The sequence below is a fragment of the Rattus norvegicus genome, chromosome 2 (assembly GCF_036323735.1).
Source record: "Rattus norvegicus strain BN/NHsdMcwi chromosome 2, GRCr8, whole genome shotgun sequence".
Taxonomy (NCBI): Eukaryota; Metazoa; Chordata; class Mammalia; order Rodentia; family Muridae; genus Rattus; species Rattus norvegicus.
In genome coordinates, this window is record NC_086020.1 from 46,937,377 (window position 1) to 46,954,203 (window position 16,827).

The 16,827-nt window shown below is 44.3% G+C and overlaps 1 long non-coding RNA gene across 2 annotated transcripts; it reads left to right on the forward strand.

The window, feature by feature from the left end:
* The first annotated feature begins 1,107 nt into the window (after positions 1–1,107).
* On the forward strand, positions 1,108–4,898 carry LOC134485596 (uncharacterized). Of its 2 annotated transcripts, none has more exons than XR_010063748.1 (2): positions 1,108–4,620; positions 4,735–4,898. It is a non-coding gene; the product is annotated as an uncharacterized LOC134485596 (long non-coding RNA). The 2 variants fall into 2 exon arrangements; XR_010063749.1 differs by having other exon boundaries at positions 1,108–4,499.
* Positions 4,899–16,827: the final 11,929 nt, after the last annotated feature.

A 16,827-nucleotide genomic window follows, 5' to 3' on the forward strand; every position in this document is an offset into this window, starting at 1 on the left:
TAACAGTCATTAATTCTCATAGCTGACACATTGTCACCTTTAGTGAAAAGGAGATCATCATGAGTAAATCAATCACCCAGGACTGAGCCAATAGCCTTTGGTCCCCCCCCCCATAACACCCGCCTCCACTCCTGCCAACATCTCCACCTTTAAAAGAAAAAATATTCCAGGGTCTTGGTAACAGAAGTAAAGGACTAGATCCTGAGAAAAGACTATGATGCTATCCTTCCTATTTGCCAGCTTTATCTTTTGGTTAATCTTACAGCTGACACACAGTAAGGACCCAGTAAAGAATTGCTTGTCATTTGTTGGGGAGCAACACTGGGAATGGTGCAGTGTAGTGCACACAGTCTCTAGGAAGCCAAGGACCTCTACTCAGTCTCTAGGAAGGGTCCTCCCATTCTGTGGGAAGCAGAAGCATCGGAATGCTTATGCCCATCCAAGCTCAGAGCTAGCTCAGAGAATGGCCAAGAAGCTCTCCATCAGATGCAAAACCCACTTCCACTCACCACCCTACAGAAAGGGCAGGTTTCAGAGAAGTCTCAAGGACCCAAGCTTCCCAATACCCAGAAAACATGAAAAGCTCCACCAGTCCACCAGTTAGCCTCCGTCAGCGCTTAATCAGACTGAAAGAGGAACTGAGAATGCCCTCTAGCCACATTCTCAACAGTTGTCTAGACAGTTATTTCGGAGCAGGTAATAATCCCCTGTAAATGGCCAAAGCCAGGCCCAAGTATCTTAGATTCAAGCTCGCTGTGTTTCTCCTACAGACACTTTCGCAGTGGCAGCGGAGAGAACAGCTTGCAGACTGCTCTGACATCCCCACCCAAGGGACTGGGAGGGGCTCCGTGCTTCTTCTCCAGGGCTGCCTCTCCCCCTCCTTCTGCATAGAAAAGGCACAGATGGGGCCAAGGAAAGAGAGACTTGCCCTGGAGAAGGAAAAACCAAGGGGCCTCATCCAACTCAAAAACAATAAGAACATTAGGAGAAGCCTAAAAGGCACAGGCCTATACCACAGAAGTGTGTTTCTGACATTCTCTGACATTTCTGAGTCATTTAATAACTTGGAAAAGAGGTTTGGATATTTAAAACTTTTTTTGGTTTGGTTTTGGTTTTGGTTTTGGTTTTTTTTGGGGGGGGGAGTTGTGTGTGTGTGTGTGTGTGTGTGTGTGTGTGTGTGTGTGTTTGTACCTGGAGATCTGGAAGGATTATACCTATAAGACATAAAGTTTAGCCTTTTAATACTATGAACCCCCACCCCCACTCCCCATGTATTTAAAATGGTTGATTGCTGTAAGGAATTCTCTTTCAGGATAAAGGTTTTAACGTTCTCTGGAAGTCCTTTAAGCAAGACTTTTGTGTTGTCTAAGAATCGTTTGCGTCTGGTAACAAGTAGGCCAATATTTACTGAAGGCAAACTCCACTGCTGTGCTCAGCCCTGTGGAAGAAACTACTGGGGTCTCTGGGAAATCGTGAGTCTCCCATGCCTCTGCATAGTCTCATGCTAATCATAGTGGTGATAAGATATCATGCTAATCACAGGTCTCTCAGGTCTATCTAAGACTAGTCTATGGTCACTTGGCTTCTGTAGTTGGACATGTCATGGGACGTACAGAGGTGTGTGGTGGAGGTTGGCTGTTCGTATCACAATAGGAGACAGAATGTGAGCAGGAAGGGGCTAGAGATAAGAACTCCCCCAAGGACTCCCCACCAGTGCGACCTTGCTTCCTGCAGCCAGTTTGTGACTCTCAAAGTTCCCAGAGCCTCCCTAAAGAGCACCACCAGCTGGAGATTAACATTCATGCCCAATCCATAATGATTCGTTACTCCTTTGATCAGAGACATACAAGGTTGGGTCACACAAGGCATTACATAAATTTGAACTTGTTCACCCATTTCTAGAGCCTTGAACCACCATGTAAATCCAACTACCCTTAGGCAACTAAGTTAGGAAGAAACCACAAAAGGGAAGCTATAAGAAGACACCATAGCCAACAGCTGCAAATGAATCCAGGAATCTGAGTGCCAACCTCCAGTTGTCTCCAGATCTTGAACAATGCAATCATCTCCAGCCATTTTTTTCCCTAGATGAGACCCCAGACCTCACGGAGCAATTACGTGCCATGCTCCATTTCTTCAACTCGCCTCACACACACAGGATTCACGAGGTATAAGAAACCGTTGTGATATCACCCTTCTAAGTTGAAGTCTGATTTTGCACGGGAATAGATAATGGATTGATATTTGACAAGTGTCATGAACAACACAGTTACATTTTTAAAAGTACGGATGTGTATGCGTGCACAGAACAGTCCAGCAGACAAGAAGTATTAGCAGTGAGCAGGGATTACTCCGGACGTGAGGCAAAGTTAATGTTCTCCTTTATTTCTTTCTTTGTTTTCTGAACTTTCTACAGTGAGTTCGTACTGCTTAAGTGAATAAAGAATAGAAGCCACTCGCAGGAGGTCACACTGAAAGATGATGGTTGTGATTCCAGATGCAAGCCAAGGGCTTCTAATGATGGCTGAGACCTGGTTGAAAGGGAGATGGTCTGGGCTCACCACCATCCCTCTGGACTTGGAAGTGGGCAGTGGTTGTGTGTCAACACGGGGTGGGGAGATGATTGAAAAGGCAAGGAAGGATGTAGGAGTGACTGCCAGAGAACATCTTTCTGGCAACAGGGCAATATCTAGTATGTGCATCCCTATGTGGTTAATGGAGGCTCCCTCTGCACCACAAGGTCAGGTGTGTGAGCTCTGATGTCATCCAGTGACTAGTAAAGATGCTGACAGGAAGCGAGTCACAGAGCACATCTTTTTCCTCAGATGCAGTCCTGCCAAGAGCATAGGCACAAATGTTGGTGTGACTAAGGCAGCCTTGGCCCGAGTGAATAACCACATGTTAGAAGCAGAGGGAAATCAGGGACACGTGAAGAGGGCTCAACCAAAAGGACCAAACCTTGTGACTTTCACACACACACACACACACACACACACACACACACACACACACACACACACAAAAGTTTGAATGGGGCCAAGGCTGAGTCCAGCACTATAGACATGGTTTCTATGGAAACTTTGAAAGCAAATAGTGCATCAGTGAAGGAGGGAGGCCCTCGTTAAGCAGGGAGGACAGTGCCAGCCATGCAGCCAGTGCTTCCCCTGTAGCAGTAACTGCCCACTTCTACAAGAACATTCCGGAGCAAAAGCCCAGGCACAGTGGGCACTGGGAAGGTGGCAGGAGACTCAGAGATCAGGCAGGAAGGGGTGTGCCAGTCCTCTGGGCCACACTGAGTGGAGGTGAGAGCTTTCTGAGTGTCTGCTGAGGCACAAGTCACTCTAGTTCTTAAACATCTCTCAGCCATGTCTGCTGAGCAGACCCCCTGCTAATTAGAAATGTACTTTGTACCCAGGTCTCACTTTTCTAAGGCTGTAAGATGAACAGATGAAATCATAATTCCCTCCAGCCAATGCCTGCATTCTTCCAATCCTAGAATAAAGCATCAGTTCTCAGACACCAAAGCATCCCTGTGCCTGGTCCAGGTCCCTCTGCTTCACCTTTGCGTGTGCTCAGTCTCTTTCCTTTCTTCATGTTTCACATCTCACCAGCATTTTCTGGGCCAGAAAAATGCCTGACTCTTAACATATGTCATATTGACTTTCATATCCAGTTCCTGAGGTTCTAAGCACACCTTTCTTCACACACAAACACACACACACACACATACACACACACACATATCTGCATGTGCATACACACATATATACATACTCACATGCACAGACACCATAAACACACATGCACATATGAACATGCTTATACATATATGTACATACAGACATATCTATATATGATAAGAACTATCTATATATGATACATACATGCACATACAAGCATACTTACACATGCACACACATACATATATGCATACACTTACACAATGCACAGATACACATAAACACACATGCACACACATACAAAGACATACACACATGCACAGACACAAACAAACATACATGTTCCCATATAAAGACATACACATGTGTACACACATAGACACACATGTACACACAAACATGCTTACACATGCACACACATACAGACATACGCTTACATGCATGCACAAATACACATAAATGCTGATGCAAACACAAACATGCTTACACATGCACACACATATGCACATATAGACACAACACATACACACACCCAGGAATTATGCCTCTGCTCCAAATGACTATATTCAGTTCTACAAGTAAAGTTATCTTTGCTCTGGAGCTAGCAAGGATTGGTTGTGACAGCACAGATTTGATAAACCTAACAAAAGTATGAGGTAGACTGACACCATCTCAATTCCCAGAAAAGATGAGAACAAGAGAAGTAGACTGAAGACTGTCTGAGTGACTACAGGTGCTGTGGGAGCTTCAGTGACACGGCAAGCCCTTCCCGGAAGTGGAGATAGCTGTGGAACACTTCTACTTCTGTAGCAAGACCAGGTGGGGAGAAGAAGGCAGCTGCTGACCAACACCACATCTTTCCTCCTTCCACAATAATAATGAGTCACTGGCTGGGTTCTGGGGGAGCAGAGCCTCCATTTTCAGGCACCTCTCCACCGAGGTATAGCTCTGTGTGTGTGTGTGTGTGGTCCTCCATGGAAAGTGAGGAAATATGTCAATTCATGCCTTACCCTTAAAGACAATGCACATGTGATTCTTAATCTCCCCTTCCCAGGAATCTGGTCCTTAACCTCAATCTTCGATCTGTGACAAGAGGAGGAGGAAATCTGGAACTGAGTGACCTCGTGGAACAAAGGAAGCTGCCAATGTACCCTGAACCAGTCATGTTTATTGCTAATTTTAATAATAATTTTGCAGCTCATTGGGTGAGTAAAGTTTCGAACAGACGTGGATCGTATATGTATAAAGCCGTTCCTTGCTGTGCCTGACCCCAACTTCCCCACTCCACTGTTGACAAATCCAAATCCCTACAATCTCATACATGACCGTTTTTTTTAAGGTTTATACAGTTTTAGATATACAGGGTATTGTAGAATATTAGGATGGACATTTTTATATAAAATTATATGCTTTTCTTTTTTAAAAATTGTTTTATAGTATTCCAAGCTTTACATGTAGTTTCATTTTACCATCAAATGCTTCGAAATTACAAAGAACACCGAGATAGGTGTCATTTATGGCTATCTTTAGTCTAGCAGTTCTTGTTTTTAACCAAATAGCTTAGAGAAATACCCGTGCAAACGTGAAAGGGGCTTGTAAATTTCATGTGCTGACATTTGAAGTAAAACAAATTGATAGCTTCTGAATTTATATTCCTATAAACAGTCTATGACTTTATTGCTTAGAGCTGTCAAAACTCTCAGTGAGTAGTGTGTGTGTGAGCATGCACACGTGTGTGTGTGTGTGTGTGTGTGTGTGTGTTACACAGATGTGCATATATACACGCAGGTACACTGGCCTGTGTGGGTATGTGCGGAGGTCAATGGCTGATGCCTAAATGGCTTTCTTTATTGCTCTGCATCAGGTTTTGAGGCAAGATCTCTCTCTGATCCTGCAGTTTACCATTCCAGTGAGGCTTGGTGGCCAGTGAGCCCCCAAAATCCACTGTGTACCCCTCAGCACTGGGGTACAGGTGTACACTACATTTTTACATGGTGCCACGGAGCCAATCAGAGCTTTACTCTTTTGCAGAGTATCTTCCCCGTACTGTGTCCAGTCTTTTGACACTGAGACATGACTTCTGTCATCACAACTGTATTAGACCATGTGATTGCTAGTGTTAATTGCTGCTTTGATGGAATCTAGAAGCACTTGGGAGACAGGTCCCTAGGCATGCACGTGGGGACTTACCTTGATTGTTTAAATGAGGTTGGAAGACCCACCCTGCTTATTGATTGGCTGTAGGAAAGCTGGGTGGAATCGATTTCATCATAGTTTTTTTCCCATCACATCTATTTATCTTCCAAACCAGTTTCAGAGCACTACAGTTTCATAAAGTGATTCTTAAATATAGTGATCATGTATTCTGTGTAAAAGCATGAATTCAAAGTGCTATATTTGCATATTTCCATATTACACCAACATTTTTTTCTCAGCCAGCAATAGCTAGTCTTCTTATCACATAGTGTATTATTCAGTTTTCAGCATGTAAGAACAACGCTGAGCTCTGAGGAGGAAAACATATATGCCTCTTCTGGAATTGAACTGTCCCATTGTGCCTCCACATACTGCAATGCTATAGCCATACTAAGTAGAGTTTCTTCACATCCAGTCCTCTAAGTAAGAGATAAGAAGTCTCTATATAGTCAAAATGCCTAAAGCAAATAAATGTTAATTCACTGTGGCAGTCTTGCATAGAACTTCTAGATCCAAAATGGTCTTTGTGTTTCCCACATTAACTGTAAAAGCCTCAAAAGCTATCAGAACAATGTGTATATACCATTTATATCAAAGGAGCTACACAATCACATACGGGCTTCTACGTACACGGAACATGTCTACTGTCAGCCCAGAGTCATCGTAGAGGAACTTGGAGTATACAGGTCAGGAAGAAGCCTACCGTGTACAGTTTCCACCACGTACAGTTTCATGTTCTGAATTTCCTATCACACACAGATATAGCATTGATAATCTTGCCAACCTGGAGGATACTGAGAATCAGTATTCCTCAGTGCCTTGCAGTAGTATGATGAAGTTGGGAACCCTTAAACTCCCAAGTGCGATATAAGTTGAGAGTTTTAATTGACATGGTAGCCTTTAAGCTTTCTCTGTGTCTTCTCCTCTGATTCTTTCTGCTGGATAGACTTCTAGAAGAATACTGCATGTGGGGCAGAATGATGTCTCTCCCCAGGGGTCCCCAAAATGATGATTCCTATGATCGTGCTATATTAAAGAGTGAGAGGGAACTAGGTTACATGGATTTGAAGTTGCAAAGCAAGTGAGTTTGAAATTTGGTGCTCATCCTGGATTACCCAAGTAGACCAAACAGAGTCACCAAGGAGCTTATTGGTAGGAAAAGAGGTCAGGAGAGTCAATGAGAGGAATGCACTGTGAGGGGCGCTTCATCAGCCCGTACCGGCTATGAAGATGGAAGGTAGCCATGAGCCCAGCCGGAAAGCGGAAGGGGATTAATTTTCCCTATCAACACCTTCCTTCTAGTCCAGTGAGACCCAGTCCTGACTTCTGTCCTCTAAAACTAGAAAGCAACATGTATATGATGTTTTAAGCCACCGAGTATGTAGTAATTTGCTACAAGGGAAATTAAAAGCTAATATTCTGTATCAAAAAAGGTACTCATCTCTACAAGTATAAATATGGAAAAATGTAAGCATTCAATAACAACAGAATAGAGAGTGGTTAATGTCACATTTATACGAGTAAATAAGATGCTTGAGTTTTAAATTTGTGGAATGGTTATGAGGAAAATTAAAGACCAAACATGCATATAAATATATATACATATATAATCGCACATATACAATGTACAAATATTGCATATATGTGTAACCTGCTAATCAGAGTTTAGCTTCAGAAAACCCATGTCTGTCTCACTTCTTTCTAATATGACCTTCTGTAAATTTGTTCTTAGTACCCAACAGCAGAGAGTGACATGGGTATCTGAGGCTCGAAAGAGATTGGTAGCCACGGACTCAGCAGGGGTCAGGGGTCACAAAACAAAATAGCTTAAAACCATAGTGATTGTTTTCCCTCCCCCTTCCTAAACTTTCCAAGTCATTTGCCATGTATTAATTTTCTCATTAAAAAAAAAATAACCCGGGGCTGGGGATTTAGCTCAGTGGTAGAGCGCTTGCCTGGGAAGCGCAAGGCCCTGGGTTCGGTCCCCAGCTCCGAAAAAAAGAACAATAAATAAATAAATAAATAAATAAATAAATAAATAAATAAATAAATAAATAAATAAATAAAAAAATAACCCAAACGCCTCCATTGAGAACAATCCAAACAGCTTGTTAACTTTGCCCCTCTGAACAAAATAATCACGATCGAATGAAACAATTTCAAATTTTAGAACTCATTGCCTTCTGTCCGTTTCTGTCAGCCATATACCTGCTTCCTGTTGATAGGACTAAGAAAGAAGCATAACCCTCACGTTAAAGGCAGGAGTCCCGAGGCCCAGAATCATTTCACTTTCAAACCACTAACACACGTATAAAGTAAACATCCTGTCACTCTGCTGCATTAGAGAGCACCTGGTCAAGACTTGACAACGAAAGGATACCCCCGGGGTTGGGGATTTAGCTCAGTGGTAGAGCGCTTGCCTGGGAAGCGCAAGGCCCTGGGTTCGGTCCCCAGCTCCAAAAATAAAGAAAAAAAGGAAAAAAAAAAGAGGATACCCCGAAACCTCTGGGGCACAGAAGGAAACGTTTGTGATAATTAACAGTGGTGAGGCGTGTCAGTCTTCAGTGAGTTTGGTCAGCCAGCCTGACTCCGGAGTGGAGTCGTCTAAACGCGAACATTCGTAATAACTATTCATAACCACCTCAGCCCTGGTGATGGCTGCAGTTTACAGCTGGCTCCTCTTAGTCACCTGAATCGCCCTGAAGGAATCTGACAGTTTCTCACTTGATATCCAGTTTCCCTCTGCAACGGGCAACTGTGGATTCTGGTGGCGAGGTGGGAACATCGTTCTGCTGCTGTTTTCATCGTCCCTTCCCGTACAGGACAATCAGCTTCAGAGCATCTCGCAGTGATATTTTTAATAACCGCCCCCCCTTTTCAACCAGCTGTAAAGCTTCTTACTGTCTGTCAGGCCTTGTTTCCCATCTTCAGCAAATTTTGTGGGTCGGAAATACATCCAACCGTAGTGCTCACTGGATTTCAGCAGCGTTTGTTCTACCAAACTATTGTTTCTGGGTTTTTTTTTTGTTGTTGTTGTTGGTATTTTTTTTGTTTTTTTTTTGTTTTTGTTTTGGTGTTTGTTCGTTTGAGAGGAGAAAACCAACCGAATGCATGACCTTTCAGGGTCATAAGCATAAACCTCATTAGGAAGTTATTGTACTTTCATTCTCATTAATTTAGTGAGCATTAGAGATAAGGATCAAGCAGGAAATGACTTCTTATACGACGTCATCCAGGCCGGGAGTAGGAGGAGAAGTGGGCGGGGCATGTCCCTTGTGTGATCTCTAACAGGTCTGCCCTAGCCTTCTGAACAAAAGAGCCCTGGTGAAGATAGTGTAGTTACAGGTCACCTGGATGCTGGTGGCCCTGCTGTTTGGCAGGACGCTAACACTGCCAGCAAGAAGGGCAGGGGGAAAGGAAAGGAAGAGAGGAGGAAGGAAGAACTTTTTTAGTAACAGCAACTTGTCGATGCTGAATATTTCCAAGGCCTTGACATTCTGAATAAATAAGCTTGTGGTGGTTTGTGCTTGTGTGGGAGAGGGGGGGTCTTTTCATGGTTTTGGTAGGATTTTTGTTGTTGTTTTGAAAACAGTTCTGATGAAATAGCCCAGTCTGGATTGAAACTCACAATCTTCCAACCTCCTACCTCAGCCTCATGACTACTGAAGCTAGACACGTGTGAATTACTGTGCCCTATTGTGGGAATCATCTTTTTATCCTGGTCTTTCTTAAGACAAGGCCCATTTATCCCAGGCTGGGCTCAAACTCACTACGTAGCCAACGGTGTCCTTAAGCTTCTGACCCTCCGACACATCTCTTACCTCTTAAGTACCTAGGTTACAGGCTCCCACCAACAGGACCAGCTCAATTTTAATATGGGTCTTTCTGGCTTAGAGACTATAAAGGGTGATATTCTGTGCAAATCAGTTGGGCTCCTTTAGTTATAAAGCATGAGTAGAGAGGAGAAAAGCAAATTGGGCTCAAATTCTAGTTTATGACTACAGAGTTATGGAGCTTTCTTCATCTGCCACATAGATCAGTCAATATCTAACTGGAGAGGTTTGGGTAAGTACTACCCAGGCAAGGAATAGACGTAGCTAACAGACATGTCCCTTGAGTGCTTACAGTAACTTGCTCCCAAGACTGCTTGGAAGATAGCATTTTTGAAAGGGTTTAAATGGTAGAACACATGACATGCAATTTTTACTTTCTCAGTCTTCTTTGAGTCTAGAGTTAACTAGCACTAAGAGAGTTAACACTGTCAAGCAACTGACACCCAACCTCTTGTAAAACTAAAACCCTAAAGCTCTCTGCCCATCCACCATTCACTCCCATTCTGTCCTCCAACCCCAGCAACTATGATCTTACTTTCTGTGTCTGTGGATTTGACTGTTCTAGGCACCTTGTGCTACCTGCTGAAACTGTGTGATTGGCTTATTTCCGAGAGTCTATTTTTGAGACTACCCTTTTGATATTTGACAAACGTTTGTTCTAGACAAAAGTTTGGGCCACTATTCTTCATATTACATAATTGTGTAGCCATTTGCCTAACAGCATAGAAATGTTCAGAATAAAAGTGGTCCATTGTAACAGGACAGTACACATCCAAATGGATGGGTTTTATACAAATATAATCATCAAGTGTCAATCACTTGCTGTGTACTGGCCTTTGTATCTTAGCCCCTTTAAGGATTTGTAAGTTCCTGGAAATTGGGAATGCCTGGCAGTTATAAGGTGTGTGTTGAATATGAATGCACAAATCAATACATTAATAAATCAGTGGATTCAAATCCTAGTATGTATTCTTAGCCAGAAAATTATCGTAAGTATTCCCTAATTCTTGACCCTGTACGTCACTGACTGTTGGTACTCAGACCATGTGAACTTACATGAGTGACAACTTAAGCAAAATACAATCCTCTGAAAGGCTAACACAACTGGCTTTTGGATTCTGGATACATCTGCGCTACATCAGCTTGTAGGGAAATAGACGTGTCAGATTTTACTAGTTCTCATATTCTGCAGTACTAAATCACTTTTACCAGTAAAGCTGACAATGAATCAGTGCTCTAAAAATGTTCGGGCTGGAGGGTGACAGGCCTGGGACTCGCATGTATAGGGGGTAAAACTCTAGACCTTCATGAAGGCAAATGAAGTGTGCAAATCTTCCCCAATTCTGCAAGTTCATTTCTAGGTAGTTTATTTTACAGAGATCATCAAACAAACATTCAAAGATAGATGATTATGGTAAACTAAATAAGGCTGTCCCCAGAGATGTCTACATCATAAATCTGAGGATCTGTAACTCTGTTACATTCATGACAAGAGGCAACAGAGGCTGCATCCTCCATAAAGGTTGCCAATCAGCTTGCTTTACTAAGAGTCTCCTAGATTATACCTGTTGGGCCCGGTGTAGTCCCAAGGTTCTTCTAAATGTGAATAAGGACAGCAGAGGAAACTGAGTCACAGTGATTCAAACTAGGAAAGACTCCGTCAGTGTGTGGGCTGTCAAGGTGGGAGAGACCTGGAGCCAGGAAATGAAGGCATTGTCATGATGCTAGAAAAGGCAAAAAAAAAAAAAAAAAAAAAAAAAAAAAAAAAAAAACCTCCTTTTTTGTAGTCTCCAAAGAAAAGGGCAATCCTGTTGACACCTTGACCTCTGTGCTATTTATTTTGGACTGTGACGTCCAGAACTATGAAGTAATGCATTTCTGAGTAACTGAGTTTGTGATGGTTTGTTCTAACAATAGCAGACAGCTAATGTAATGAGTAAGGGTGTTCCCTGAAGCATCCTTTGTAACAGCAACAACAGTCTGTAAGCAACAGTACCTGTTAATTTCCTATCATCCTAACAAAGACTACCACCCCATCTGGTCAGCTGCCTGGGAGAGACTGCTGATAGCAGGTATCACGATGGCATGGACATGTGTGGAGGAGGTCGAATGTGAGACGAGCAGCCAGAGAAAGACTTAGAGATGGGTTCATTCTCTTCTTAACTGCTGTCATGAAAACCAGCTACTCCCAAGAATGACAGTATGCCTTTCCAGAGATGGTATCCCCAATGATTTACCCATCTAGGCCTCGTCTCTTATAGGTACTATACCACCTTCAACACTACCGAGCCTCCAGCATACTCGTGTCACATCTGAGCCCTAGCAGATGCTGGAACCCCCACCTGCAGGAGCCTGGTAAAACACTGTGTTGTGACAATGGATGCTGAGGACTCTGTACTTTGCCTGAGAGAGAGGCTTATGTCTTGCCAACAAATTTGAATTGGAAGGGAGAGAGGAAGAAGGCCACTGAGCTTTTAAATCATTCTGCTTGGGACTACATGGCAATTAGAACCTAAGGGTGAAAAGGTCTTTAAGCACACTCTTTATTTCTTAAATCAATGTGCCAGGAACGGTGTTAAACACTAGAAAACAAAGAGCAAAGAAGCAGAATAGAGGAGAGGGGGGATGTAGGGGATCTTCCTGAAACTTCCCGATCCTCAGTCCTCCACCTTTGCAATAGGAGACACACAGAACCTCCCACTGAGGCAGGGTTAGGAGACTTCCCAATGTCTTGAGTTCTGAAAGGAAAGATCCAACTTCTGGAAATCTCTGTCTTCCTGGCCATGTCTGGGGCCTGGCCAAACCCCACTTCCCGGGCAGGCTGAGGCCACTTCCAGGATATGAAAACCCTAAATGCATTGAAGAATGAGAAACATTTCATGATGCATCAAAGTCATTCACAGTTAGCAAACCGCTACCTCTAACCCATGCACACAGTCTATAAAGTGCTACTCAGACCAGATTATACACCAGACCACATTAACTCAAAGGGCACTCCAGGCCTTGGGTTCTGGTAATGGAGCACAGAGTTAAGGTTTATATAATGAATGTTTTTCTTCTTCTAATCTAGTGGTTCTCAATTTGTGGGTTGTAACCCCTTTGTGGGTCACATATCAGATATCCTGCATAGCACTTATTTACATTATAATTCATAACAGTAACAAAATTACTGTTATGTAGTAGCGAGGAAATGCTTTTATAGTTGGGGATCACCAGATCACCACAACGTGAGAGACTGAATGAAAGGGCCACAGCATTAGGAAGGTTGAGTGTAGGGAGTGGTTCTGATGCTTTGATCTGTAATCTGAGTGTGAATGCTGAAGGTCCCACTCCCCAGTTTGTTCTTGATAAATCAATAAAAATGCTAGCAGTCAATGACTAGGCAGAAGAGGCAGGATATCAGGTTCCTGAAGGCAGGCTAGTACACATGGGAGGAAGGAGAGGGAGGAAGAAGAGGAAGAGGAGGGGAGGGGGAGGAGGAGGAGGAAGAGGAGAAATGGAGGAGGAGAAGAAGGAGAGGGAAAGGTTTCACCCTGCTTTGGAGGGAAAGAGAGCCACCAGCCATGTGAAACCTTGGTTGGAGTGGCCATAGGCTGCTTCCCAGACTGGGCCTGGGGTAGCAGGCAGGAGATAGAAATGCAACTAAGCTGAGGGCAGATTTCGAGGTGTTGCGGTAGGAGTGAAGGTAAGGAAAAGGTTAAAAGGTTAGCTACAGGAGGCTTAGAAATGCATACACACACACACACACACACACACACACACACACACACATTAAAAATAAGCTAATGTGTGTGTCTTTCATCCGAGGGAACCAAAGCAGTGGCTGGTAGTGCAGTCTGCCCAGAGCATAAAGCAGGGCAGTAGACGCTACACACTAGAGTTGGGAACCACTGTTCTAATCCCTTCCCTAATGGACTCTATAAGGCCTCACTCAGAGAGCACTTCTGAGCTGTAAAGAAGTCAAAATAGTTTGTGGGGTCTGGCTCTGCTCTATTTATTTGAGGAACGTAACATTGCATTCAGAGCTATTTGGGAGCTTTTCGCAGCACACTGGTGCCTGAGTACACCCTCGAGATACTGCCTTGATTGGTTTATGCATCACACTATTTTTAAAGGCTTTTCATTATTTTTAACTATGTGTATATGCGTGCATGCATGTGCACATACGTGTACGTGCCTGGACACTTCTGATCCTCCAGGAGCTGGAGTTACAGGCAGTTGTGAGCTACCTAATGTGGGTGCTAAGAAATGAACTTAGATCCTCTTCAAAAGCAAGCACGAGTGCACCAGCTTAACCATCTTGAGCCATCTCTCCAGCCCAGCAGAATAACATTTTTAAAGGTCCTTGGGTGATGTTGATGTAAAACTTGGTTCCAAAATGATCATATCCAAAAGGAAAAGAACCTATGGTTTTGCTAGTTCATTTGCAGGTAAGTAATAGAGGGGGAGGGGGGAAAGGAGAGGAAGAGAAGGGGGGGGGGGAGGAGAACCAAAAGTACTAAGAGAGGTATAAGTAGCTTTTGTGGCAGCCTGGCAAGCAAGCAAACAGCTAAACCCCAATGCTACAGAAAGCTAGGAAACCGACTGTGCCTGGGCAGTGGGAAGGAATCCAAGAGAATCCTCAGACTGTCCAAGTTGGCTAACTCAGCCGGCAATGTCAAGTGGCAGCATCCTGACCAGGCAGTACTAAAGTACCCAGGGTTGATGGACAGATCTAGACCTGCATGGAGATCCCAGGGATGGCCAGAATCTATGACAAGTAGGCAGACTCAATTGATCCCAGAGACAAAGTTCTCAGGAAACTCAATCAAAAACTGAAAATAGATGTGGTACCTGGAGACTTGGAAGGCGGTTTTCTAGGTCAGGGCATTATACCTGAAGACAGTAGTGAGGTGGTCCTAGGACTTAGATAGGATAACCCCCTCCCCCCAAGCTACCTTATTCCTTATTAGCTACCTTATTAGATAGGAGAGCCTATCTAAGGGAATCAACAATTCACTGAGCAATGCAGTCAATAAAGTACAAATAAGTCGAGGAGCGGCAGGACCCCTGCCACAGACACCGCCGGACCCTGAAGGAAACAGACCGGATAAACAGTTCTCTGCACCCAAATCCCGTGGGAGGGAGAGCTAAACCTTCAGAGAGGCAGACAGGCCTGGGAAACCAGAAGAGACTGCTCCCTGCACACACATCTCGGACGCCAGAGGAAAAAGCCAAAGACCATCTGGAACCCTGGTGCACTGAAGCTCCCGGAAGGGGCGGCACAGGTCTTCCTGGTTGCTGCCGCTGCAGAGAGCCCCTGGGCAGCACCCCACGAGCGAACTTGAGCCTCGGGACCACAGGTAAGACCAAATTTTCTGCTGCAAGAAAGCTGCCTGGTGAGCTTGGGACACACGGAAGCAGAATTTCTCTAGAACCGGGCACGTTCTGTGTTTACCGGAAGTCCCACACCCGGGGATCCCGGCCCGCAGCAGCTCTCTGCTCCCAGACCCGGTGAGAGAGAGACCCAACCGCCTGGTCAGGTGGGCACTCCTGAGGCTGCAGAGTGGAAGAGACCACCAACACTGCTCACCCCTGCCCACATCCCTGGCCCAAGAGGAAACTGTATAAGGCCTCTGGGCTCCCGTGGGGGAGGGCCCAGGAGCGGCAGGACCCCTGCCAGAGACACCGCCGGACCCTGAAGGAAACAGACCGGATAAACAGTTCTCTGCACCCAAATCCCGTGGGAGGGAGAGCTAAACCTTCAGAGAGGCAGACAGGCCTGGGAAACCAGAAGAGACTGCTCCCTGCACACACATCTCGGACGCCAGAGGAAAAAGCCAAAGACCATCTGGAACCCTGGTGCACTGAAGCTCCCGGAAGGGGCGGCACAGGTCTTCCTGGTTGCTGCCGCTGCAGAGAGCCCCTGGACAGCACCCCATGAGCAAACCTGAGCCTCGGGACCACAGGTAAGACCAAATTTTCTGCTGCAAGAAAGCTGCCTGGTGAACTCAAGACACAGGCCCACAGGAACAGCTGAAGACCTGTAGAGAGGAAAAACTACACGCCCGAAAGCAGAACACTCTGTCCCCATAACTGACTGAAAGAGAGGAAAACAGGTCTACAGCACTCCTGACACACAGGCTTATAGGACAGTCTAGCCACTGTCAGAAATAGCAGAACAAAGTAACACTAGAGATAATCTGATGGCGAGAGGCAAGCGCAGGAACCCAAGCAACAGAAACCAAGACTACATGCCATCATCGGAGCCCAATTCTCCCACCAAAACAAACATGGAATATCCAAACACACCAGAAAAGCAAGATCTAGTTTCAAAATCGTATTTGATCATGATGCTGGAGGACTTCAGGAAAGACCTGAACACACTTAGGGAAGCACAGGAAAACATAAATAAACAAGTAAAAGCCTACAGAGAGGAATCGCAAAAATCCCTGAAAGAATTCCAGGAAAACACAATCAAACAGTTGAAGGAATTAAAAATGGAAATAGAAGCAATCAAGAAAGAACACATGGAAACAACCCTGGATATAGAAAACCAAAAGAAGAGACAAGGAGCTGTAGATACAAGCTTCACCAACAGAATACAAGAGATGGAAGAGAGAATCTCAGGAGCAGAAGATTCCATAGAAATCATTGACTCAACTGTCAAAGATAATGTAAAGCGGAAAAAGCTACTGGTCCAAAACATACAGGAAATCCAGGACTCAATGAGAAGATCAAACCTAAGGATAATAGGTATAGAAGAGAGTGAAGACTCCCAGCTCAAAGGACCAGTAAATATCTTCAACAAAATCATAGAAGAAAACTTCCCTAACCTAAAAAAAGAGATACCCATAGACATACAGGAAGCCTACAGAACTCCAAATAGATTGGACCAGAAAAGAAACACCTCCCGTCACATAATTGTCAAAACACCAAACGCACAAAATAAAGAAAGAATATTAAAAGCAGTAAGGGAAAAAGGTCAAGTAACATATAAAGGGAGACCTATCAGAATCACACCAGACTTCTCGCCAGAAACTATGAAGGCCAGAAGATCCTGGACTGATGTTATACAGACCCTAAGAGAACACAAATGCCAGCCCAGATTACTGTATCCAGCAAAACTCTCAATTAAC